This window comes from Pleurodeles waltl, chromosome 6 (genome assembly GCF_031143425.1).
Source record: "Pleurodeles waltl isolate 20211129_DDA chromosome 6, aPleWal1.hap1.20221129, whole genome shotgun sequence".
NCBI classification, from domain to species: Eukaryota; Metazoa; Chordata; class Amphibia; order Caudata; family Salamandridae; genus Pleurodeles; species Pleurodeles waltl.
Genome location: NC_090445.1, coordinates 706,589,038 through 706,613,869, shown reverse-complemented (window position 1 = coordinate 706,613,869; position 24,832 = coordinate 706,589,038). Strand labels below are relative to the sequence as shown.

General features: G+C 43.9%; 1 protein-coding gene and 1 non-coding gene across 2 annotated transcripts in view; both read left to right on the top strand.

Annotated features, from left to right (window-relative positions):
• LOC138301691 (deleted in malignant brain tumors 1 protein-like) overlaps positions 1-24,832 on the top strand; it is a 592,703-nt gene that overhangs the window by 43,748 nt on the left and 524,123 nt on the right. The window lies entirely within an intron of this gene.
• LOC138302263 (U6 spliceosomal RNA) lies at positions 15,749-15,856 on the top strand. The gene has a single exon (XR_011205354.1). It is a non-coding gene; the product is annotated as a U6 spliceosomal RNA (small nuclear RNA).

The following is a 24,832-nucleotide window of genomic DNA, read 5'->3' as shown; positions in this document are numbered from 1 at the left end:
TTAGTGTCATCCAAAAATAAAAAACAAAATTTTGAAAATGTTGTATTGAAGAGTGTAGGGTACACCTTGATTATTTCCATTCTTGATTGCCTGAATAATTATTTTTTTAGCTTGATTCGATACAATACAGTAGGTTGTATTAAAGAAATACTGTGCAAATGTGGTAATAGAATTTTAACTTAAAGGTGTTTGAAGGTGTTATGCTTAGGTAGTGTTTTTGTTAAAATGTTCCAGAATCCATTTTATGTACAGAATTTGAGTTAAGTTAATGTTAATTCCATAATAATCAGGGTTCATTGTAAATTGAAAAGGTATTGAATGTATACTAGTGGTAACACAATTTTAATGCATTGTAAATTGAGTTTTCAGCCTCACCGATTTCTGTGGAGCTCGACTGGTACCACACCACAAATATCGAAATGATGAAATATATTGTGATAGTAAATGAGACACAGAATCATGCATGTGAAAAATCGAAAATATGAACTTGATGCTTGAATGAATTTGTGTGCCTCATACTGAAATGTAAATCTGTCTTGTAGATTAGAACTTTTACATCCTTATTTTGTTGAGAAAAAAAATGACAAGTGTAAAGTAGACTCTGTTTTTCATAGGTAAAAACACATCACATATCACTTCTAGGAGACAAAAAAACATGAACAGTAAGAGGAGCTATGTCCCTGTGAAAGTCCTGTAGCAAAAACATCAACCATCAGAAATTGTATGCCAGCTGAAAAATTAAGTATCTTGGATCCACTGACTGGATGTATAATTACTTTAAAAGTGTCCATCGAATACCTGTGAGGCAGACTATGGCAATCCACAGTATATGAAAAAACTGTGTAGTTATACCATTTGTTGGCACTAGGAATATGGCAAACTGTTAAATATGTATCTCAGAATATATAAATGTTCTGTGATTTCACTTTAAACAGAGGGCAAACACTACAGTGCCTTTGCTTTTCTTCTAGTCGCTGTGCCACAGAATACCTGACCGTATGTCACTCTGAACAGAACACACTGTTCATCTGTTACTAGGCCACATAATATGTGCTGTGAAAGGCCTTCAGATTACTGGGATGTAAGATGCCTGAACATGAAATACTAAGCTACATTAAGCTTACTATCAGTTACTAGGCTTGATAATGCCTGTCAGCATCTGGACCACGTAATCCCTATACATCACGTGCTGGTCCTGGTATTGGATGCTTTTCAGCTATGGGAGCACATGGTGTGTCCTCAGTTGATGCTATAGCGTATCCTTCCATGACATTTTCTTTTCTAAGGCAGGTAATAGTTGTTTAGCAGGCACAATACCTCAGGGTGTCTGCTAAATAGTGAGTTACATTCTGACTTTCATTGGTCGCTGGGTCACAGGATTGCTTCCTATTACTTTCTGGTCTACACTGTGTCTACCATAAATCAGTGGTTCACAAGATTCCTACCCACTAGTTACTGGGGCACTGGATAATTGGGCAGAGCTTATTAGGGCACTCAGTATGTCTATACCCTCTCTGCCTCTGTTGGTCTTCACTCCCTCTCCATTTTTTTCTCTCAACTTTCTTTTCCAAACTTTTTTTTTCATCTTTTGTTTTTGATAAAAAAAAAATACAAACATTTCAGGGTTTGCAATTTTCGATACACCAATACATAGTGGGTACATTTATAGGTGTATATCACTAATGGCACATTACCACTGCACATGTCCTCTGGACCAGCTTGATGCTTTTACGGCCTCTCCTACCAAGCTCTTCTCCCACCCTCAGTCCCCTCCCTCCGTGATATCCTGTAGGTCCTCCCCAAGTCTGCCTCCTCGAACAGTTGCCCGGGCTCCCCATATCTTCTCCCATTTCTTTGGACAGCCCCTGCCTTTGTATATCATCTCCTCGATCCTCTGGCACCAATCCAGGTCACATTGCCAATCTGATACTAGTGGGTTGGCTGTGTGCCCCCTGAACGCCCATGCTTTTGTGATATTGCTTTAAATACCCCAGAAACCAATCTTAACCAAATTTCTGTGTATCTGGGCCAGGAGTGATCTTCTGATATTCCAAGGATTAGACACTTAGGGTCCAAAGGTTCGATCAGCGTTATGGTCTGGGGAATTGTTGATCAATTTTCTGTAAATCGGTGACACTCTTTTTCTGGGAAGTGGTTTCACTAGGACCTTATCTTTCAGTGGTGAGGCATCTGGTAGTTGCTCCCCCCCCTCTCTGAGATGTCTCCTAATGGTGTGCCCCAGCTGGAGGTCCCAGTAATATTCAGTGTCTGCCATCGCGTATTCCTCTCAGAGTGTGTCAAAACTGATGTAAGCCTGCCCTTCCACACATCTCCCAGGCGCTCTATGCCTATCATCTCCCATTTCTGAAAGCCCTGAAGGCTTCTCACGTCAGTGAGGGCATCACTGTGCCACAGCGGGCGAAGTCAGTGAGCTTTCCAGCCAACCCCAAATATTTAGTTGCTGCTTTCCATACCTGTAGCACAACCCTAGTGTGGTGCGGCAGTGTTCGTTCACATCTGGTGTCGTACTATAGAGCTTCGGGACATTCCCTCCCCATCATGCGCCTGCCCATCCTGAATGCAGGGTCCTGTTGGTCTGAGAATATCCACTTGTTAGCCACGATAAGGTGGGACCCCCAGTAATATTTCCGGATGTCTGGTATTGCTAGTCCCCATCGTACACCCCTGTAGTGATATTTGTGTGTTGACCACTGACTTCGTGTCACACTACTTTGCACTTGGCTTAGCTGCCCACTGTAACTTTATTGGTCACTAGTTATCGACTCCATTTCGTATTTAGCTTAGCGTCACTGCCATGTGAGAGGTGCAAGTAGTTTTTTGTACAGACATGTTATGCAACGTGTTTTCTATTTCTGCATGTTCTCTTTCTCCCCGAAGAGAGGAGTTAGTCACCACAATAAGGATGTACCAGACTGATGTTTATGGTATGCAGGGAACGGTTTGATTTTGGCAGGGATGCCTTGGGATTTTGGCCAGTTCCAACGTGTTTCTTTCAAAGTTTCAAATATTTCTTGATGTGAGGGGCTTTAAGAAATAAAAGATGACCCTGATCGGCAGTCGTAGATTCAGAGACCTCAGTCAAGATTTTAGACGTCGGATGCCTGATACATTTCCCGTGAGGGTAGAGATCTTTCTTGCAGTCGAACAGGGTCATCGTCTTGCTGGCATGAGAAAGATGAAGCACCTGACAGGCCCTACAGTGATGCATTTTTATTATTTGCTTTGCATTGTGTATGGATATATACATATATCAATATAAGTGTTTCTATCCTTGCATGTATATATTTGCTGTTAATAGATTGAAGATTCTTTATAAATGGTCTTAATTCATTGTTGCACATTATGAAAGTAACCTTTTTTACTGTTCAAGCCTTCGTTCACGAACCTGGCAAAAAGCTATAATAAATGTCTTCTTCAGAATAAGAGGTGCATTCCAGAGAATCTTTTTGAATCCTTTGTGTGTATATTTTGGCTCAGTCAAAAGTAAAGCAAAACAACCCCCCTTCACAATTTGGCCTGGGCGATCCTGGGCATGCCCCAACCCCACAGCAGCCTACGCACCTCTAAGTCTATTGTGCTGAAGATTTTTCGCAGAATATAGTAAGGAGTATTCTGCATCACGTATAGCAGTCACTGCAGACTCATCATTTCATAGGGGGCTGCCCTGCCCACCAGGGTCAACGGGAGGCCATGCCAATGTGTTACATCTCCTTTGAGTCTTTCTAATTGGTGTGCTAAATTTCTTTTCAGGAAGTCCAGGGGATCTCTAGTCACGTATATACCTAAATAACGGAAGCCTTCCCTCACTACTGCGGCCCGCAATCCCAGGGGAGGCTAGGGCTCTACCCAGAGAGGGGAACACCACTGATTTTGACCAGTTTATTGTGTAACCAGAATGTTCTCCGAAGATCTTAAAGATTTGTATCAGCCAACCCATCGTCAGGGAGGGCTTTGAGACATATAGGAGTATGTCATAGGCATAAAGGGATATGTGCTCCTCCCAAACCTCTGGGACCTTTATTTCCCAGACCAGTGGATCCTTGCAGATCCAGGCCGCCAGCGGTTCCAGAGCAAAGAGAAGTAGGGATAGGGGACAACCCTTACGGGTGCCCCTCCCCAACTTAAACTCCCTAGATACCACTCTGTTGATCCTCGCATGTGCCATGGGAAAAGTATACAATAATTTGGCCCATGCACAAAACTGTGGTCCGAAGCCCAGTCTCACCAGGAGAGCAAACATATAGTTCCATTCTAGTGAATTGAATGCCATCTTGGCATTCAACGCCATTAAGGCCACGTGTTCCGACTGAGGATTGGTAGTTGGATGTAGTAACCCATGCAGGGGCCAGAGTTTCAGCTGCATGTTCTGGTCTGGCATTTCGCGATGACCCCGTGTGGTCTGCTTGCCAAGACCTTTGCCAATACTTTTGCTTCCATATTTAACAAGGAGGTGGGCCTATTGGAACTGATGGCTGTCGAAGGTTTACCCTCCTTATGAATTACAATTGTCGATGCTCTTTGGTCTGCTGGAAGGCAGCCCTTGTCCCTGGCATCCCTGAACATATCTAACGGTGGGCCGACAATTGTTAGCCATCCCTTTATACATTTCAACTGGGATCCCATTCGGGCCCAGAGCCTTTCCTGACTGAAGGTCCCATAAGGCACATGTTACCTCCTCTTCTGTCATATCTCCCTCTAAAGCGCCTGTCGAAATCTTGCAACACCCACAAATGTATGTCCTGGAGGAGATCAGTACAATCCTCCATGGACATAGAGGATCTGGAGGTGTATAAATCCTCTTAGTAGTCTGCAGAGGTCTCTATTATATCAGCACCTGATTTCTGCAGGACATGCCATGCGTTTCCACCTTTCGCACCCAAGTGTGCTCTTTCCCGCCTTTCCATCCATGTTAGCATTTTGCCCGCTTTGTCCCTAACCTCGTCCAGTCGATGGTAGACTGTGGTTGCCTATTTCCTGGCGTGATTTTCCTCCCGGGACTGCAGCTCCTGCTGTCTCAGTTTCTGTTTTTCCCCACGCTCTGGATCCTCCATGGTTAAGGGTGTTGCCTCCAGCTCCATCACCTCTCTCTCAATAGCTGCGCACAGCAGCTGCGTTTCTTTCCTTACCACCCCATTAATGCCTGCGCCTGTCCTTGGAGGACCACCTTAAAAGCTTCCCACAGCATACTTGCTGAGGGAACTGAGCCCTGATTTTCTTTAAAGTAGAGGACTGCCCCTCTCGCAGTTCCTCTGGTCTTCTGAAATGTCCAGGCGACCCGGTAGCGTGAACTTTTGCACTGGACCCATCACTGTGACCTCTACCGGTGAGTGATCTGCAATCCTCCTTGCATGAATGACCGCATCCCGGAACCAGTGGGCCTGAGCGCTCAGTGTGAAGATGTAATCAAGTCAGGAGAAGCTCCCATGAGTCACGGAGAAGTATGTGTATTGTCTTGTGTGTAGGCTCCCCTGTCTCCACAGATCAGTCAGACCCATTGCCCCGGCAAACTTAGAAAGTAGTCCCTTGCCTCCTCCAGCCTCTAGACCCCCAGACCTGTCTATCCCTGCATCTGTGGTCCAGTTTAGGTCACCTCCGAATATCAGGGCCCCGGGGGAAGCCCAAGGAGTAGGTCCCCTATCTCGGGGAGCGCCACCTTCTGCAGGCGTGGGGGAAGGTACACGGAGCCACATTGTGTGGTTCCCTCCTAAGTTCCCGACAGTGCAGCATACAGTCCATTACTGAGGGCTACCGATTTCATAACTAGTATGCCCAGCCCCCGGAGTCAGTGGTGTACCCGGAGTGGGCCCTAAGCATTTATCCAAATCTATTAAGTGCCTTAAAGTGATTCCATCAGATGTCTCCTGGAGTAGAACCATTCTGGCTTGTGACACTTTATATGCTTTGTGACCATTGTGCGCTTGCTCCTGCTACCCAGACCATTGACATTCCATGACCATTTGGTCCTGTTTCGCAAAGGATTACCCATTTATCAGTTTTGTGTAGATGTGGGAGTCCAGACGTGCTTGCCCCATTTCTTCCTCTTCCAGTCAAGTGCCTTGAATCCTACCACTGCACTGCACCAACCCAGATTGCCCACCAATTAACCTCCAAAAACAGGCTTAACCACCATACTCAAACAACTATGGTTGTAGATGCCTATGTTGATAAATATTTTTTCTGATTATGTGTCTATTTCTGGTTATGTATAGTTCTTTAGAAAATATGTATCGCTACTATGTCATAACAATAAAATACACACACACTCTTTAAAACTGTTTGACTAAGTATATTTACCCATGGTTCTAATTATGTATTGTATGTACATATATATGTGCATATGTGTGTGTATTCATGTGTGTATGTATGTGTGTTTGTATGTGTATACTGTATATATATATATACATGTATGTATGTGTGTATGTTGTTCTGTGCTTGGCATGTTCATGGGTCATTGCATGGCTCCTGGGTGGGTTGTTATACTAGATATCTATGGAATCCCTGCTCTCATCTTATCACACTTATCTAGCCATCATCATATGTCATGTCTCTATTAATCTATCCTCCATTCCCACTCTGACTCACCCCAAACCCATTCTACTACTATCATCTCCTAAATAACTCTGCCTAAGCTATTCCCTCTGCTTCCACATCTAACTCACCAAACCTCACTCTACTACCATGACCTCCCAAACAACCCTACTAAATTTCTCCCTCATTTATCTCACCCTGCTACTATGATCTCCCTAACCCTTCCACAGACTCTTCCCTCCTCCATCCCCCTTTACTCATCCCAAGCCTTTGGGATGAGTAAATGAGGGATATACTCCCAAGTAACACTTCTGGATTTCTTCCCTCCTCCACCCCTCCATTACGCCAGGCAATCTAACTAACAAACTCTCATATCCGCAGCTCAAATGAACTCTTAATAATACTAAAACTGTACTCATATTTCCCGATACTAATCCATCACTAATCCTTGTTGGGTTCCGGAGTAGCGTGCTACTCGCCGAAAAGCACTTCGACGACTCGTCAGGGGTAGTAAGCGCTATATAAATACTATTACAATACAATACAATACAAAAAGTTAGGTGGCTGGAAAGATTGAATGAATCTCATCCAACAGGAATCACTCTGGCCAGATTTCAATCTGTTCTATCTTTACCCACTTTAGCACTTTAGACCACAGACAGAGACCAGCAAAACACAAACTTGGTCCTGCTCCAACAGCAATAGTTCAGCCCACAGTGCTAGTAAGGGAGCCCTTTAGAGAAGAAAACAAGCAACCCCACACAACTGTGGGCTTTTAGCCATCAGCAGAGTATCAGGGTAGTGCAGCCTTAACCCAGTGGAACAATTACTATGGAAATCCAGATTTGGCGCACCCCTCACAGCTTAGGACGTCTCACTTAGAAGAAAAAGTATTGGCGAAATGCTTGAATTATTACCGGTCACTGCTAATTACTAACCACATTTATGGTCCAAAAGTGATGGCATAATCATCACTTCAAACGACCTCTAACCTTTTTGTGATTGATGTCATCTTGTGGTAAGCGAAGAAGGCATCTTAGTTTGTCATGTGGTGTGAAATATTCTGGCTATGAACAGGGGAGGGTTTAGAATTTCTAGGTTTGAGATAAGTGAATGAGGCTTGTCAGACTTGCCAAACTAAGTGTTAAGTTTATTCTGAGTATGAAGATTGTTGGAAATCACCATCTTTTGCATGGTAGTCCCTAGATTTTTTTCTTCTTTTGCTAAACCCATTTTTGTGGGCCATAGGACTCTGCTCACTTTAGTCCTGCTAAACAGGAGGAAACATGGTAAAATTGAAGTACACTGAATTGGCACATTGAAATAACTTATAAGTGTCCCTATTATCTGTTGCTACATATATTCCAGTTCTGTAAATGAAATCCTGCTCATTGGGTGCAGCACCCATTCTGCCACCCACTAAAGTAGCCTTGTAATAGTAGCCTTCAGGCGGCCCCAGCAGCCTAGTCATGCTGTTTAAACTGCTATTTTGAACTGGCAAGTAAAACTTTTGTAAGGCCTAAACCTTCCTTTTTAATATTTATAGGTATCGCTAATGTAGCCCTAGATGACCATTTGGCAGGTGCATGGTAATTAAAAAGTAGAGCATGTATATTTAATGTTTTACATGCCCTGGTTGTGAAAAACCTTCAAAGTAATTTTTCACTTTAGCAAGGCTAGCGTTTCCATTAGAAACCACTGGGTCACACTATAACATCCTATAGTGCTTAATTTCAGTTTGGGAGCAGCTAGAAACATGGTTCAAGGACTTACTTTAAAAGGAATTTAAAATCCAACTTAAAAGTCAGGTGGGATTTGTTATTACTATTTGGGAACTACACTTTTAGGTTGATGACATTACTCTGCCTAAGACAGAAGGTCCTTTCTGCCATTGCCCAATGTCGCATGACTGTTGAATGGCTGCCCTGTGATGAGGTGTGAATTGCTCTCAGACAGTGGACACAATCATTGGGTGTAGAGAGGTGTTTTCTTCCTTGAACAGGATGGCCTGGGGGGATGTGCCCAGCCCCTTCATGAGCTTCAAAGGATGCCTACCCTGTCATGGGCAGATGTACATCACACCTAGGCCTGCCTCTCTTTGTCTTCCTAGTCAGATTGGTTCCAAACCCAGTGGGAGGGAGGAGCTACCCTGAAACTGGCCTGGAGTTACCACAATGGAGGGTTTGCTCATTATCCTAGCCACCTCTCTGGGTGAGCATAGGGAGCTTTGACCGGGGAAGAATCTTTCTACTTGTGTGATTTAGGTAGAGATAGGCACTGTGGGGTAGTTTACAGTAAAACACACAGGAAGAGATGCACACGTGGGTAGGATCACCCCAGGGCACTTTTCCCTATTGGTTAGGGAGTGGTCTGGAGTTTCCCTCTACTAACAGGCTGTCACTAGGCATACATGTGGCACCCCCAGTACCCTCCTCACCTCCTTAGAACACATATGGACCTGAGATGAATCAGAAGGAGGATTGTCCTACTGATTGAAGAACCTGAAGGAAATTAGACCTGTTTGCCTTAAACTGAGGACCCCAGAAGTGACTCCAAAGGTCAGTTAGCTGGAGCTACAGAAAAATACCAAGCTTCCAGGGGCCTGTCTACTTGCAACTGCCAGCTGCCCAGTTCTAGTTGGACCTTCATGGACCCTGCTCCTGTTGGAGCGAGTCTTGACTACCAAGTTGTGCCCCTTGGGTCCTTGACCCTTAGCTGGTGTTAGATTATACTCTTCCTGTCCAGATTGCAAAGGCTGGGAGTTAAAAATGTTTTGCCAGCTTTTCCTTCTAAAAAAACAGTAGGAGACTGGGACTGCCATTAAGCCACTGAGATCACAAGTCATATTCAACTTGCTGGTTTGCCCTGCTGAAGGAGATGCGATTTCCAGAAATGATTTTAAGTCCGTACATTGAGGGCTTTATCAGGTTTGGTGCTGAGCAGCAACCTGTCGACATTGAGGCCTTTCTAGGAACAAACTTAGACCTTTCCTGTCTTTGTTGACAACTGAATCAGGACCCAACTCTTCAGCAGCTTACCGTTGTAATGCCCTCTTCCGGATCTAGGTGCAGTTTGCCCTGCTGCCAACTCATCCATGACCACTTTTCCTCCATAGAGGGTTCTAAGTCAGAAGATAAACTTTCCAACTCATCTACAACCATGTTTCCACCATAAAGGTTTCCAAATCAGAAGATAATCTTTCCACCGAAACCTTGTATAAGATCCATGTTCATCATAATTGGCCTTAATGTCTTACTTTGACCTGCCTAACAGGAATAGATAATCCTGGTTTTAATTTAAACTTTAAAAAATTCATATTGCTTGTTCTACTCATTGGATTTTGTCATTTTGGTTTCATATTATTTATTCAAATGTACTCTATTTTTCTAAATTGTTCTGAGACTTTTCTTGTGTTTTTACTTTGTTACTCTTTGAGTACTGAATAAATACTTTATAAATTACATCCAAGTTAAGGCTGATGGCTTTTTGCCAAGCTAGAAATAAGCATGGGTTTAGTCAGTGACTTTTGCAGTTCATCTTGGTAAGGATTTTTGTTATTATGTGAGGTGGGCTCACACCCCCTCAACTAATATCTCAATTTCTTACAGAGATTTTATGACAATCCAGGGTGATGGTAACCATAGAGTCAAGGAATGCTTCTAAAAGGTGTGCTGAATGCCTTCTGTGTTAGGTGGGCGTTTCTAAGAGCAATTCACAGACAGTCACAGTAAAAGGTGCAGATTTAGCCTCAAAATGTATAAAAAGAGATTTGATTGACTTTGTATGTGACAGCTTGTCTGCAAGTTTATAGTTTCCAGAGAGGGATTGCAGATTCTGTGTATTAAAGAGGAAGGAGACCAGTGGAAGGAAGGAGCAGGAGGAAGTGAGGTGGTGGAGAGGAAGTGTGGTTGTTATTTTAGACTAGGAAAAGCAAGACTAAGGGGGTCATTCTGACCCCGGCGGTCAGAGACCGCCGGGGCCAGGGTCGGCAGGAGCACCGCCGACAGACCGGCGGTTCCCCGCAGGGCATTCTGACCGCGGCGGTTCGGCCGCGGTCAAATGCGGGAAACCGGCAGTCTCCCGCCGGTTTCCCGCTGCCCTGCAGAATCCTCCATGGCGGCGGAGCGTGCTCCGCCGCCATGGGGATTCTGACACCCCCTACTGCCATCCTGTTCCTGGCGGGTCTCCCGCCAGGAACAGGATGGTGGTAGGGGGTGCCGTGGGCCCCCGTAAGAGGGCCCCACAAAGTATTTCAGTGTCTGCTATGCAGACACTGAAATACGCGATGGGTGCCACTGCACCCGTCGCACCTTCCCACTACGCCGGCTCAATTCTGAGCCGGCGTCCTCGTGGGAAGGTTGATTTGCCCTGGGCTGGCGGGCGGCCTTTTGGTGGCCGCCCGCCAGCCCAGGGCAAATCCCAAAATACCCTCAGCGGTCTTTCGGTATTTTGGTGGGGGAACTTTGGCGGGCGGCCTCCGCCGCCCGCCGAAGTTAGAATCACCCCCTAAATGCCTGCAATTGGAGCTGGAGTGAGAATCTCTTGAGTGAAAAGGTCATTGATGGGGTGTGAGAAAGATTATAAATAGGGAAGCAGTAAAGGTGCATAGCTTTGCAGATTAAAACAGATGAGAGGAGGGGGGAATGCCAGGTGGGAGAGAGGGGAGGCAATGAGAGGTAGCTGTCCATAAGTAAAGGCTGTAAAAAGAAAAGGAGCACGTTGTCACTTATGAAAGGTGATTGTCATCATGGGTAGTCAGGAAATTAAGTCTCAAGAGGTCTTAAGATAGGAGAAATATTTGTTAGGTGAGGTGCTTAATTTGAGCCGGTGGTTTCTGCTGCTTGGTACCAGCACTTAATTGTCAACACTGATGTTTCTGACGGTCTGCCACAAGGTGGTGCTGTTTAGCTAATTTAGAGATACCACAACAAAAGTTAATTATTAACTAAGCCATTACTTTTCTGTGGACATGAGCAACAAATTGCTTACTGTCTGAACTTTTGTTATTATTTTTACAGCACTAAAGTACCCTGATGCCTCCAGTAACAAAATTGGATCAGGTGAGACAAAACCTACTGCTCCACTGGAATGTTTACAATTTGTGAAGGATGGTGTACAGTGGAGAGGTCAGTTTAGGGTTTCCGGGGCTGGGAATGTGACCTTCCAAATAAGCTGTAAGCTCAAGGCTCTCTGGAGGTAAGATGATGTGTCCAAATCTGGATGATTTCTTAGCTTTCACAGTCAAGTAATTGCCCTAAGATTGGCTACTTGAGGATGGGACCCAGGAGTGCTAATTTCAGTGCATAAACTAGGTGCACGGTGCATGAAATTACCTTGCTGATCTCCTGTCAATATACAATGGATTGAGACAGTTGAAGAGAAAGAACTCTCCCACCATGAAAACACCCAATTTCAGATCTTCTGAAGTCTTGAAGCAATCTTTCACAGATGCTGCTTTAAGTTATTTGAATTCTGTCTCTAAACCTTAGATTAGCAACAAAGATACTGTTGTTACATGAATAACTAAAGACATATCTCTTTAGGAAATACCTAGGCAGAAAAGATCCTCCAACTGTTCTGTCATTTAGAGCCTGGATTCCTTATCTCGCTGCCTCCTCCCTTTTAATTTTTTGCCTCCTAGTTATCATTTATGCATATAGTGCTGTCTGTGCTATATGTGAAACACTATGATACTGCCTGGTGACACTGTACTTGGAAGAATGCATTTGCAGTATCCTTATCATGTACGGCAGGGGGTACCTTACGCCTTATAGTACATGGTCACACCATCACCTTTCTCACAAACCACGTAAATCCTTGGTAACTATCACTTTCATGTAAAAGAGAGGTAATATTTGCAAACATGGTGAATAAAAACAGAATCTCTAGTGCAAAATTAAATACTTCAAAAAAGCCAGTAAGATGTCTGTTGCAAAAAGATTTTAGAATCAGTTTAACCAAGTCAGTTTTTCTCTTTTTTTATAAAGGTACAGTAGTTCAGAACGTGTCCAAACATGCAGAAAGCCTCTGACTTTTCTATATTTACCTGAGTTAAAAAAACAAATGTTGCTATAAACACCTTCTTGGTTGTCACTCTACAGTTAGATAAACACAGCAGAAAGAAAGAAGAGCAATGTTTTCTTTTTCTTCTCCTACTCTTGCTACATCCATGCTCTATGGCCTGACCGTCCTTTCCTCTCAGTTGCTGACTCTGGCAGTAGGCGTTGTCACATCACAAGTCAACTGTAATAATTTCTGACGTTGGGCACTTGGTGTGAGAAATTAGAGACAGGTTTTTATACAGTGATTGTAGAATTCCATGTATTATTTTAGGTCTTTAAATACAAATAAAAAATGGCAATCTGACCACCCATCTTGAAAAATACAATTACAAAATCCCCTAAGCAGGTTGCTAAATATTCACAATACTCACTCAAACAAAGAGCACATACCAAAGTTGAAGAACTGGGTACATGGGCCCCCTCCAATGTCTGCACATGACAGAGTACATGAACAAAAGCTATCAACACAACCTCAACAAAAACAAAGCCCATAAAATGCACAAAAAGACAGACATCCAAAAAGTGGAGCATACATAGTCTTCATCTAAAAACACAAAAAGCTTTACACAAAGGAAACGTTTGTACATTATTAGTTTGACACTTCAACACAACATAACTGTCTGGAACTAACAAGCGAGGGGACAACTGGATAAGGTAAGTACATTTAAAGGGATTTCGTACACGTAAGATAAAATATTTAAAAAAGCCACTGTGTGACTGATACAATGGCAGGTATCTAGGGTGACATATCTTACGGGATAAAGGCTACCTAAAACCCAAAACTTATAATTCGATTTTGTTGTGGTGTAGGCGATAATTTCATAAGGTTATGTTTCTTATATTCAGTCAAAGGTGATTCTGGCCTCTTACTAACAGACAGTTATTGAAATGAGCGAAAGGCAGATTGACAACCATAAGAGGACAAATGTAGTGGAAGGGGGGGTCTTCCAAAGTGAAGGTAAGCTACTTACTTTGGAAAACCAGGACCAATTTCACACAATGCAATGCAGGCAAATAACAACATCCTGGAACACGGCTCATTCTCAATACAGAGTAATTTGGTTCTGGGTTCCAATGGGAGTTGATGGGGAAACCCAACGGATTATCTGCAAAGAATGATACATAAAATCCCTTTGGAAGATCAGTGACAAGAGTAGGTTGTGAAATTTCTGAATTCTCCATTGAAAAAAGGATTTTGAGAGGTATAGAACCTTATTTGTGCAAAGCAGTTAGCAAACGACAAAATGCAAATAATGTTTACATTTATGGTCTTGTGAACAATCTTGTTGGTTGTGATGCGACTGATGAATAATTGTGTGTGAAATCCCTGTTATTTGCTTTAGCTTAATTATGCGAAATATTGGCAAACTCAGGTGAAATTACACATAATTACTCAAAATTGGTATTTGGCGCTGTATTTTAGCACGAAATGCATCGTCTCATCCATTTTAGATGTGAAGATGCATTTTGAGCAAAACAATAGCGCAAACAAACAACAGCGCAAAAACACCAGACGCTCATTCCCTGTTGTTCTCACTGTTCCTGTGCGTTCGTGATAATTTTTTTCTGCAAACAGCACTTTTGTGGCGAATTAATACTGTGAACGGTGCATAATTATGCAATGTGGCGCAATAGCAAAATTTTGCAAAAAAAAGAGTAATGTAAAATTACCAAATGTATGCTAAATACACTTGAGTAATGCAACTTTTGCCCATGCACAGTGATGAAATAATCAGTTGCACTGCAAAATGTATGTTGTCAGGAGGACAGAAATCCTCCTGGCTCATGAATATTATTAACCGCCTGCAAAACTTTGCAAATGCAGAGATGGAGGCCCTAAGGGATAGCAGACCCAGATACCTGGGTTTGAATTCCCTACCTGAAAATGAAAACAAATATTCTGCAGTCCTTGGGAAAGCTCTTTCCTCCCCACCAAAGCTACCTATAACAGGTGACTCTTTGAGAGTCAGTTACAACCACAACTTGGGAGTATCTTTTGCTTTGCCACCACATTTGCTATCATGTACCATTGATACCTACTATTGTAGCACGCGAAGAGGAAGGTGACGGCTCGTTCATGTCCTCACCTATCTGTGATTTGGAAAGAGGTGCAAACACGTTTTGAGAGTCTAAAAGACATTTCTGACTCACAAAATGGCTTTTGTGCATTGCACATAGCTATTTTGCTCTTCAAAGTCTGTATGTTTTTGTATTGCAGGCTTTTAACAACAAAATATATTTGCATACTTGTGCCTTAGAGACTTGAAGATGGTACTTGTGGGAGAGCAGACTTTAAAAATAAAGTTTTGAGCATTTTGTATAAAGATGTAATGCGAGAAAGGAAGCAGGTTCGAAGAACTAAGGGGCATACCAGGCAACATGGTACATACATAACGCAAACGCTACATGTGATTTATGAAGCCACACAATGCCACTTTGCATGGCCCTAGGTGGCTCAATAAACCTGGAGTAAGGCAGTGTAGGCCAAGTCACTGTGTTGCCTCACTCTGCCCAGGAAAGGTGTTCCATTGGCATTGCGCAGATGTTGCCATGCAACTCCCAAAGGTTTTGATGCATTCTCAGATTTACCAGAAGTGGTAGACCCGAGAATGCACCAAAAAGATACACCTTCTCAGAATGCAGCACACATAAAAGAAGAATATACTTCTCAGGATTGTTTTTGTGCAGGAAAGTGTACCTTCCGAAACAAAAACAATCATGCATGCAATTCAGGCACCCTTGCACCATTGAGAAAGGGTGCCTGTGTCAGCACCAGGGAGCCCATTTTGTGCCTGCACTGGGGAAATTACAGGAAAGCGCCTGTTGCAAAGATCTTTGTGCTTCAGAGGAGCTGCTTCCAAGGGAAGCTGATGCCTCTAAATACAACTTTGCCCAGTGGCTGCCATATTCAATGCAGCTACTCAACAAAGATTTTTTTTTTAGAACAAATCAGAAATGGCCTGACATGCTGAGGGTTTTTTTTCTCCAACATGCAGGAGTAAGGTTTTTGTTTTTTTCTTGTTTGGGACCACTATGCTTATATTTATGTTTGGAGCTACTAATGAGTTGGGGTTTGAACATCAACAGTGAAGAAGATGTAAACCACCTGGGTACTGGCCACAATGAGTTTAATTCAGGTGCTCGTTTCAGTAGCTCATATAGTAAAATTGGAACGATACAGAGAAGATTTACATGGCCATGACGCAAGGATTCTTTCCTGAAATGACGAAACACCCTTCAGATATGATCGCTTGACCTTGTGATCGCTCCTCGAACCAAAGCACATAGCACTTTATTTTCTTTTGTAATTTCTATGAGGGTTTATGGAAATATAATATAAACCCAATCTTTTTTTGCACAGAATATCAGAGATCATAAAACTGCATTGTGATATTTACATGAGCTTGGGAAACTCCCTGTAAGCTTTAACACTGCACTCTTTATACCGGAACAATTTTTCTTAGGATGAGTATTACATTTTAGTGACCAGCAAGAGGGGGAGACCGGTAAATTTGTATATTCACTGTTCTTAACTATACATATTGTATATAGTTTTAAATGCTGTTTTATTGATGATGTGTTTTTTAGATAATTTTGTGGCCACCGTGATTGTGCCGAATAAAGATTTTGAATCAAATCGACTTGAATGCAGCTAGCTGATGAACATTAAGCTGGGATTGTTGGCCAGTCTGCGTGATTCATTTGGCCTCCTCAGATAAAACACAATACCTGTACCCTCACTCTTATTTGTAGGGTGTCAACAGTCCAGCCACTCGTCGTCATCCTCGAAACCAGCAAATGGTTACAAAAGACTATTGTTATCATCTGCTAATAAAATCCTCCTCACTAACAAAATTATAATTTAATTGCCATTGATTTTAATGGGTTCATTCTCTAAAGCCACATATTTTCTCACTCTTTGAAAAGTTAAGAGGTTGAAAGAGACAGAATGAGTGGAGCTCGAAAGATGTTTGGAGCAAAACAGCACTCAGCTACACGAAAAACATTAGCCTTTCTTGGATGGTTTAGGCCCTTCACAGATAGGCTCTTGTATCGTCATAACACCTGCACTGCTCCCTGAGACGGTATTATGGGAGCAGCAGTACTCGATCACAAAACGTATCTGTGTCATATTTGAGGCAGAGACATGAAGCACGTTCACAGCATCATATTCAGAACGCATGAGAAATGCAGACAATTATTTACTATACTGAGTGACCGAGGTGTCAAACTGTGGGACAAGACACACTGCGGTCAAGCGTAGTTGGGTTTTATTCTCTATTTGGTAGTTCAAAGCAGGTGAAGAGTGGAAAGTGAAGAAAGAAGTTTGATCTGGTATCACCCCGATTCGGATAGGAAGAGATCACTAGTCCAGTTGACGGGGAGGAAATCGTTAGCTGAATTAGTCAGTGGGGAAGGTATTTGATAAGGTATTGCTCATATTATGGTAGGAACATTTCTCTAGTTTTACGTTACTCGGACAAGAAACAGTGAGTTAAATTTGTCGGTCATCAACTGCCGTCCGTTTCGAATTGATGATGGAATGGGTGTCCTGTGAGAAATACCCACCCAAAGTCAGGTAGAAGGGGGGCGCACTGGTCAGGTAACTGAAACGAACAGTGGGTCCAAAAAATGGGGAACTGCTAAGATAACAGATTACCCAACCGTGAGTAGTAGTTTCTTAAGGAGTTGAAAAGGAGTCAGAATTGTCTCTAAGGAGGGAATCACGTATCACGCAAAATATTATTAGTGGTCCCAGAATGATTCTACCTTTAAACGGTTTCCACAGCCGCTCTTGGGTAACAATGTGAATAACACGGTAGTTCTATAAAAAGTGAGCATTAACGGGATAGGATGACAACTGGGTTAGATAATTTTAATACTGGAGAAGACATGTTGGTGCAACTGAGAATCAGGTAAAAGAAGTTCTCGGTGTGGCCATCTCAACAGGATCTGTAGGTCGCCGAGCACTGTAAAGAAAATACAGATGACAGGACGGCAGTCGCTGGGACAGAGTGTGTCACTGGGTGGTGCCAAAGGAAAAGGGATTAAAAAAAGAAAAACACACATAATAATCGGTGCAACAAAACCTTGGGGTCATTTTGTTGAGGGGCCTGTGAGTGACTGCATGTCACACTGGGGCAGCTCCTCCGCTAGTGCGGAGGAGCGTCGCCCCTTCTGCTGTCAGCAGAAAGGGAAGGAAAAGTAAAATGATAATAAAGCTTTATTATCATTTTATTTTTCATTGAACCAGGTTAGGGCGGGGCAGGCCTGGATGGGGCTGCAGGGAGGAATGGAGTGCAGCCTAAGTGCGGCAAAACACACATGTGCACTTTGCATTTCTCCAGCCGAGTGGAGAAAGTGCACAGGTTGCCACTCCCTCTGTGAGTGTCGAAGCAGGGCACTCATACTCATGCTGACAGCAGTGTCGTGATTGGCGAGGAGTCTGGAAGCCTTGTGCTTTCGAGAAGAGGATGGAGGAGACAAACCCATTTCTGTCTGTAGGAAAGAGGTAAGGGATTTGTTTTCTTTCTTATTTTTTTTCACCCCCCCCCCTCGTCTTGCCACCTCCAGTCAGTGACGCTTCGGCAACGCGCTTGAGGTGCCTGCATCCTGCACTTTTAAACACTGGCAATCCCGCAGCGTGGGTCATTTTGTTCATGGCGCTGTGAAGGGACTGCATGTCCCAGGCTGCTCCTCACCAGTGATGCTGCTGGAACACACCAGGATGCACCTGCATTCTGTTCTGCACTTTTAAGCAGTTCAGCAATCCCACAGCGCAGGTAATTTTGTTCAGGGGGCTGTAGAGCAACTGCATGCCCAAGGCTGCTCCTCACTGGTGACGCCAGTGATGCCGGCTGAACGCACCAGGAGGTGTCTGCATCCCACGCTTTTAGGCGCTTCGGCAATCCCACAGCATGAGTCATTTTGTTCAGGGGCTTTGGAGGCTGCTCATCATTGATGCCAGTGACTCCACCCAAACGCGTCATGAGGCACCTGCATCCTGCACTTTTAAGCACTTCGGCAATCCTGCAGCATGGGCCATTTTTTTCAGAGGGCTGTGGAGCGACTACAAGCATCAGGCTGGTCCTCACCAGTGATGCCACCTAAGCACGCCAGGAGGCACCTGCATGCCACACTTTTAAGCGATTCGGCAATCCAGCAGCATGGGTAATTTTGTTTAGGGGGCTGAGGAGGGGCAGCATGCCCCAGGCCAATGATGCCGCCTGAAGGCACCAGGAGACACCTGCATCCAGCTCTGGTAGGTGCTCATGCAATCCCACAGCGCAGGACGTGCCCGGATGCATGCCCAGGTGAAGACCGAACCAAGACTGAGCCTATCTGCATCTGTCAGTGGCCGGACAAGGCTGGGCTGGGTCACCTCCCTGACATGTGCCTTCCATTTGCGGTGAGTGACTATTTTTGGAACTCGATCTGTAACATTTGGGTCACTAAACAGTGGGTGCATCCATTGGTTGTCTGCATAACTCCACGCTCCAACAGCAGGCTAATTAACCAGTTAGACATAAGTCTTGGGGCATGAGCCTCGGCCTGTTATTTAATTCTGTTTTGCCACCCATAGGGATGATATTCTCTCTTTTTGGACACTGTCTCTTTGTTTACAAGTCACCAGCACAGACTACATCTTGGACTCTGGGACACTGGTATTGTGTGCAATGTTGTGCTGGGTCCTACAGTTCAGAAATATTTGACATAGTGCTCCTGCCTGTTCTCTTGAAATCAGTAGAGAGGGGCCCTTTGGTGAGATTGTAAATCCCTATGCTGTTTTAGACAAGTTGCCCAGGAGTTGCTTCTCCATCTCTATTTTCCAAACTATCCTGGACAGGGGTGGGATTTGGGGTGCTCTTTCATCTGTTAGTGCCATACTTGTGCTGGCTGCAACTTAAAATTATTTTAGGACTAACACATTTGTAAGGTGGGGAGTAAATGCGGCTGAGCACCCTAATTTAAAATCCTCTTTGATGGTAAGGTCTGATTTCAAGTTGTAATTCGGAAAATGGCACTTTTAGAAAGTTGGAAGTTTCTTGTCCTAACCATTTTGTGCCTGTTGCCCGTATCCTGGATCACATGACTGTTAATGTCTCTGTTGTTAGACTTTGTGTATTCCTTCCAGGCAGTGATCCAAAGGGGGGCTAGGTGTCGACAGGATGTTTGGGATGGAACTGTTCCCTGCCCCGTTTACATTTCAAAGGGATTGCCCCAGCACACACAAAGGAACCTGACACTAGTCTTTTGTCACCCCAGACTCCTTGGAGTCCTGGCAGGTGAAGGGAAGGACATTCAAGAACCAGGTGTGGAAAAAGTATAGAAAATTCCCCCACTTCAACGGCTGCCACCAGGCATAACTATTAAAGCCTCAGAACCACATTTCAGTACACTCCTGGACCTGTAGAAGACCTCAGAGGGACTGTCCTTCACCCCAGAGGACTGTCTGCTGCTTGCAGCCTGCCTTGATCCCCCGAAGGCCGCTGTGCTGCTACCAGAGGACTGCCCTTCTGCTTGAGGCCTGTCTTGCTCCCCAGAGGACTGCCATGCTGCTTGATGCCTGCCTTTCTACTTTAAGGAGAGAAGGACCATCTTCTTGAACCCAGGAGTTCCAGAAGTGACTGTAAGGGTTGGTTGTCTGACCACGTGTGTGAACTACATGGACATAACAAGCTCCAGGTACCTTAAACCCTGCACCTGGCCTCTGGTGGAGTGAGACCTAGTCCCCCTAAGTGGTGCCAGCCAGTTCCTGGACCCTTGGAAATGGTGTTAGAATTGCTGCACCTATCTAAACCTAAAACATGGGAGTTAAAGAAATTGTCAGAAAACAGTGCCAGATGAACTGACAGAAGACTGGGAAATAAATGCTATCCGATCCACCCAAGGTGTATCGTAAATTAGCCTTACTTTGCTATCGCTCCCACTGTGTTTTTTTCCGCAGCAGCAAATCCTGTTCAGCATGACCTTTCAGTGATGGTATCCGGCCTCCTGAAGCCCTCTTTGGCTTCAGCTTGCATCTTCGTTCTACAGGAGGTTTTTGGACTTTCAAAATGTTGTCTAAGTCCAAAGGAAAATGTTTTCAACGTGCTTGAAAGTGACAGGATCCCCACCGACGACAGCAACTTTGTCAAGCTGGTACTTTATTCCAACTCTGAACTTTTTTCTGAAATTTACAACAACTTCACCAAAACTTCATCCAGTGACTCCCCGACGATGACAACACTTCCTTGGATACAGTCTACAGGCTGCTGCCTTGCCCTGTTGAACTCTACCTTCTCCTGGACTTTTCTTCAGAATATTTTCAAAACTCAAAGGTAAGCCGAGACTGGGCCCATTCCATCTCGGGTGACGTACGCTCCATCGCAATCGATTTAGGGTCTGCCTTTTCCCCAATCTTGTGCAACCAGATAGCTGTGATTGGCACTTTGATCTTTTAGGAGCTGGATTTCAACTAAAAACTATACAAATACATAACTTTTTCTGCTAATTGTATTTCATTATGGCATCATTGTATTTATTAAAATTGACTTTACTTTTCTAAATTGGTTTGGGATTTTTCTTGTGGTGTGTATTCACTTTATTACTGTTGGTGTGCTGCTATATTACTTTACACATTGCCTCCAAGTTAAGCCTGACTGCTTTTGTACCAAGCTATCAGAGGGTTAAGCACAGATTAAGTGAGTGACTTTTATGGTTCACCTTGTCAAGGAGTGTGGCTGTTACTTGAGTAGACTTTTCACACCCCTCAATCAAATTCTTACAAATGGGAATTGAGGGGTGACTCCCACCTTAGACCCTCCCCCAAGAAGAAATCTGTTCTTGATGGCCTCTAGGCCTATCACAATCTGCTAAGGCCTGAGACAGTAGGTCCTGGTGATCTTGCCTCCCCTCAACATCCTGTCCTTCTGTTTATCAGGGCCCTGACCATGTTGGGCTTGCTAGAGAGCCTCAGCACTTTCAAGGGTGAGCGCTGGAAGAATTTTTACAGGACCTTGAAAAAAGCCTAGATCGGCTGCGCTCCAACCTGGGGGGTTAAAAATCACAGAGCTACACTCCATTGCCAACTCGGTGGGCCAGCATGTTCTCAACGTGGAAACTAGACCAGATTTTCTAGTAGAGGGTCACGCTGTTACAGAATCTAAAGGCGATATCATGGGAGAAAGACTGATTAGGAGAACCCCAGGGTAACTTTTTTCTTTCTAACCACCCATCTTTAGTAGTGGTTATGGAAAAAGATCTACTTTTATGGGAACTTTTGGTGCTCTCTTTGCTTGGTAGGATTAGTGTAATAAAGATGAGTGTTCCTCCACACCTCCTCTATGTGTTCCAGGCACCTTAAATCTGGCTTGACAGAACATATTAGAAACAAATCCCGCAATGGCTTCTGGACATCATTTGGAAGGAGAGAACCCCTAGGACTCTTAAGATATTGCTGACCCAGCCTAGAGAGGCAGGGACCTAGCAGCATCAAGTATTCCACATGACTAAGCAGCTGCTTAGTTGAGGGTGGTGGTTGATTTGGTCCACACTGGACTCTGAGAAAAATGTGCACATAATGGATCACACCATAGTTCAGAGACCCTTTTGGGTCTGGTGAGGATGTCTAAACAATAGAGATCCACAAACAGCTACCACAGCACACCAGTGCACACCATGTTGAAAACTTGGGATACATATGCAACAGCTTGGGGTGGGTAACATATCCATCTCACTGCAGCCCCATACACTACAATGCAGCTTTTCCCCCCATCTATGAAAAACAGAAACTTCATACTTGGAGGGTGTAAGATTGCAGGATCATTTCAGATATGTTTGAACATGCTATCCCTAACACCTACCTGCAATGCAAAGCAACTGTTAACCTTTCAGATACTGAGCACCTTCACTATGCTCAGATCCAAAAATGGATAACAAACCCTTCTTTGTGCTTGGAGGCTATTAGAGATAAGACTCAGTTTGAGAATCTCTTTCCAAAATTGGTGGTCACAAGGGGTACCATTGTTAGCCTGTATAAAATACTCCTATCACATGATATCCCACTGAGGTGGAAACACAGTGACTAAGGGGAATAAATGCTTTGCAAACATATTACACAGAAACAGTTGAGAGGCAGGGAAAGAATATTCAATCATCCTCAATTTCCATCCTGGGAAAGAAGATATATTACAAAGTGGGTATGGTTGATGCTATACTGTCTGAGTACTGCATTGTATGTATTGCAGTGTTTCCTCAAATGTTGGAGGGGTTCTGGTGCTCTGGGGAAGGCACTGCTCATTTGGTAGAATTGTTTGTTTGCCTTCCCCTTTTGGCATAGGGTGTCAAACATAGTAAGGGAGATAGGGCCTGATTTAAAAGTCGGCAGAGGGGAATGCTCCATAACAAACATTACAGATATTCCATTTGCCATATTAAGATCACATTCTATCATATGAGGATCCTAATAGAGTGGACAGGGTATCCGTCATGTTTGTGACAGAGTATTCCCTAAGCTGACATCTAAATCAGGCCCATAATAAACTATCCATTCCTCTTGCTATCTGAAGTGATGCTCCAGGGCCTAAAATCTGCATATTTGAAGGGATGAAAAAACAGGAGTGGCATACAGTGTTTCAGTGTTTGAGGGCCACTAAACTGACTATAGCATATAATTGGAAAAGACTGACTGCCCACCAATCACTCATTAGTACCATAAACTATGGTCTATTCTCGCTATGGAGTGGTTGGGGAGCAGTATGATTTGTACCCACTTACTTCATGAAACCTAGTGGAAGTGCCAAATTGAGTGAGAGCCCGCCAACCTCAGTGCTTCCTCCACAATAGAGGGCAACAGACTTATTTTACTAATGTGATTGTGAATCTTACGCCTTTCTTTGAATACTGTATTTTCATTTGATTTAGGGTTTTCAGACACTAATGTGGGAGGACACTTGGGGGACAGGTGAGGTTTCACCCTTCTGAAGTTGTGGTTTGCAGAAAGGAAGGAGCGGAGTATTACTGAGAGGCAAAAGAGGTATCAGCCTGTTTCAATCGACAAATGCCTTTTCTCGTTTGAATTATGCAAAGTCTGTAACCACCTTTTGCTCACAATTTCATGTCTTTTGACAGTTCCTTTCTTTGTTTGTAGATGATCTGGCTGGATAGCCTTTGCTGCTTAGCTCCTGACACTCCAATAAAAAGATACCCACAAAAATATTAGGCGGTGTGCTTACTAATTATGTTGAAAGAGAGACTGAAATTGGTCACTGTGGTCGGAGAAATTAAATTCCTCCTGTTGTTAGGGTGGTAGTTGATTATGAAATATGTAGTTGCCAGGATTCAAATAATGATGGTATGGCAATTGTTCTGGGCTAGGGATAGGATGAAGACATCCTGTGCCAGTGATAATATGGTGTCCATATTGGAACAGTGTGAGGTGTAGTGATGCGGTGATAACAGCAAAATTAAGAATTACTGTATGAACCCCTCCTGGTGTCAGTACACCATGTATGTCTAGTGAATTCCATATGAGAATCACCTGGGGCTCCAAAGCAAGAATAAGGAGCAGGGGGAGAGACGACATCCCTGCCTCATTCCCCTGTGGGTGTTGAAGGGCGTAGAAGTATAGGCACTACAGGTCACTGTCACCTTTGGGTGGATATAAAACCTTTACACCCAGCTCCTGAATTTGGTCCTATGCTGATGTGTCATAGCACCTGAAAATAGAGTTCCATTCTATTCTGTCAGATGCCTTCTTGGCATCGAAGGAGACCACACATTTTTCATCCCTGTTGCTGTGCACTGCCTACAGGACATGGGATAAGGCTCAGAGACGGGATGTGAAGGAGCTGGATGGAACAAATCCCACCTGGTTCTTGTGAATTAGGGAGGGTACAACCTGCTTGAGGCGGTTCATGAGGAGTTTGGTCAGTATTTTAGCGTCTGCATTTAAAGGAGATATTGGTCTTTAGTTTCCTCAACTCAACCTGTTTTTGTTAGGTTTAGGTATGAGTGGGATTTTCACCCCATTGGCTTTGGCCTGTATGTTGTATGGGGTGGGTGTTTCAATCAATCAATCAGTAGATTTGTAAAGTGCTTCTTGTCACACGTGAGGGTATCCAGGTGCTGGCAGGTCCGTAGTTGTAGTGTATGGCCTTGTATGTGTGGGCCAGGAGCTTGCATTGGTGTCTTTTCTGTACAGGGAACCAGTGGAGTTTCCTCAGGTAGGGGGTGATGTG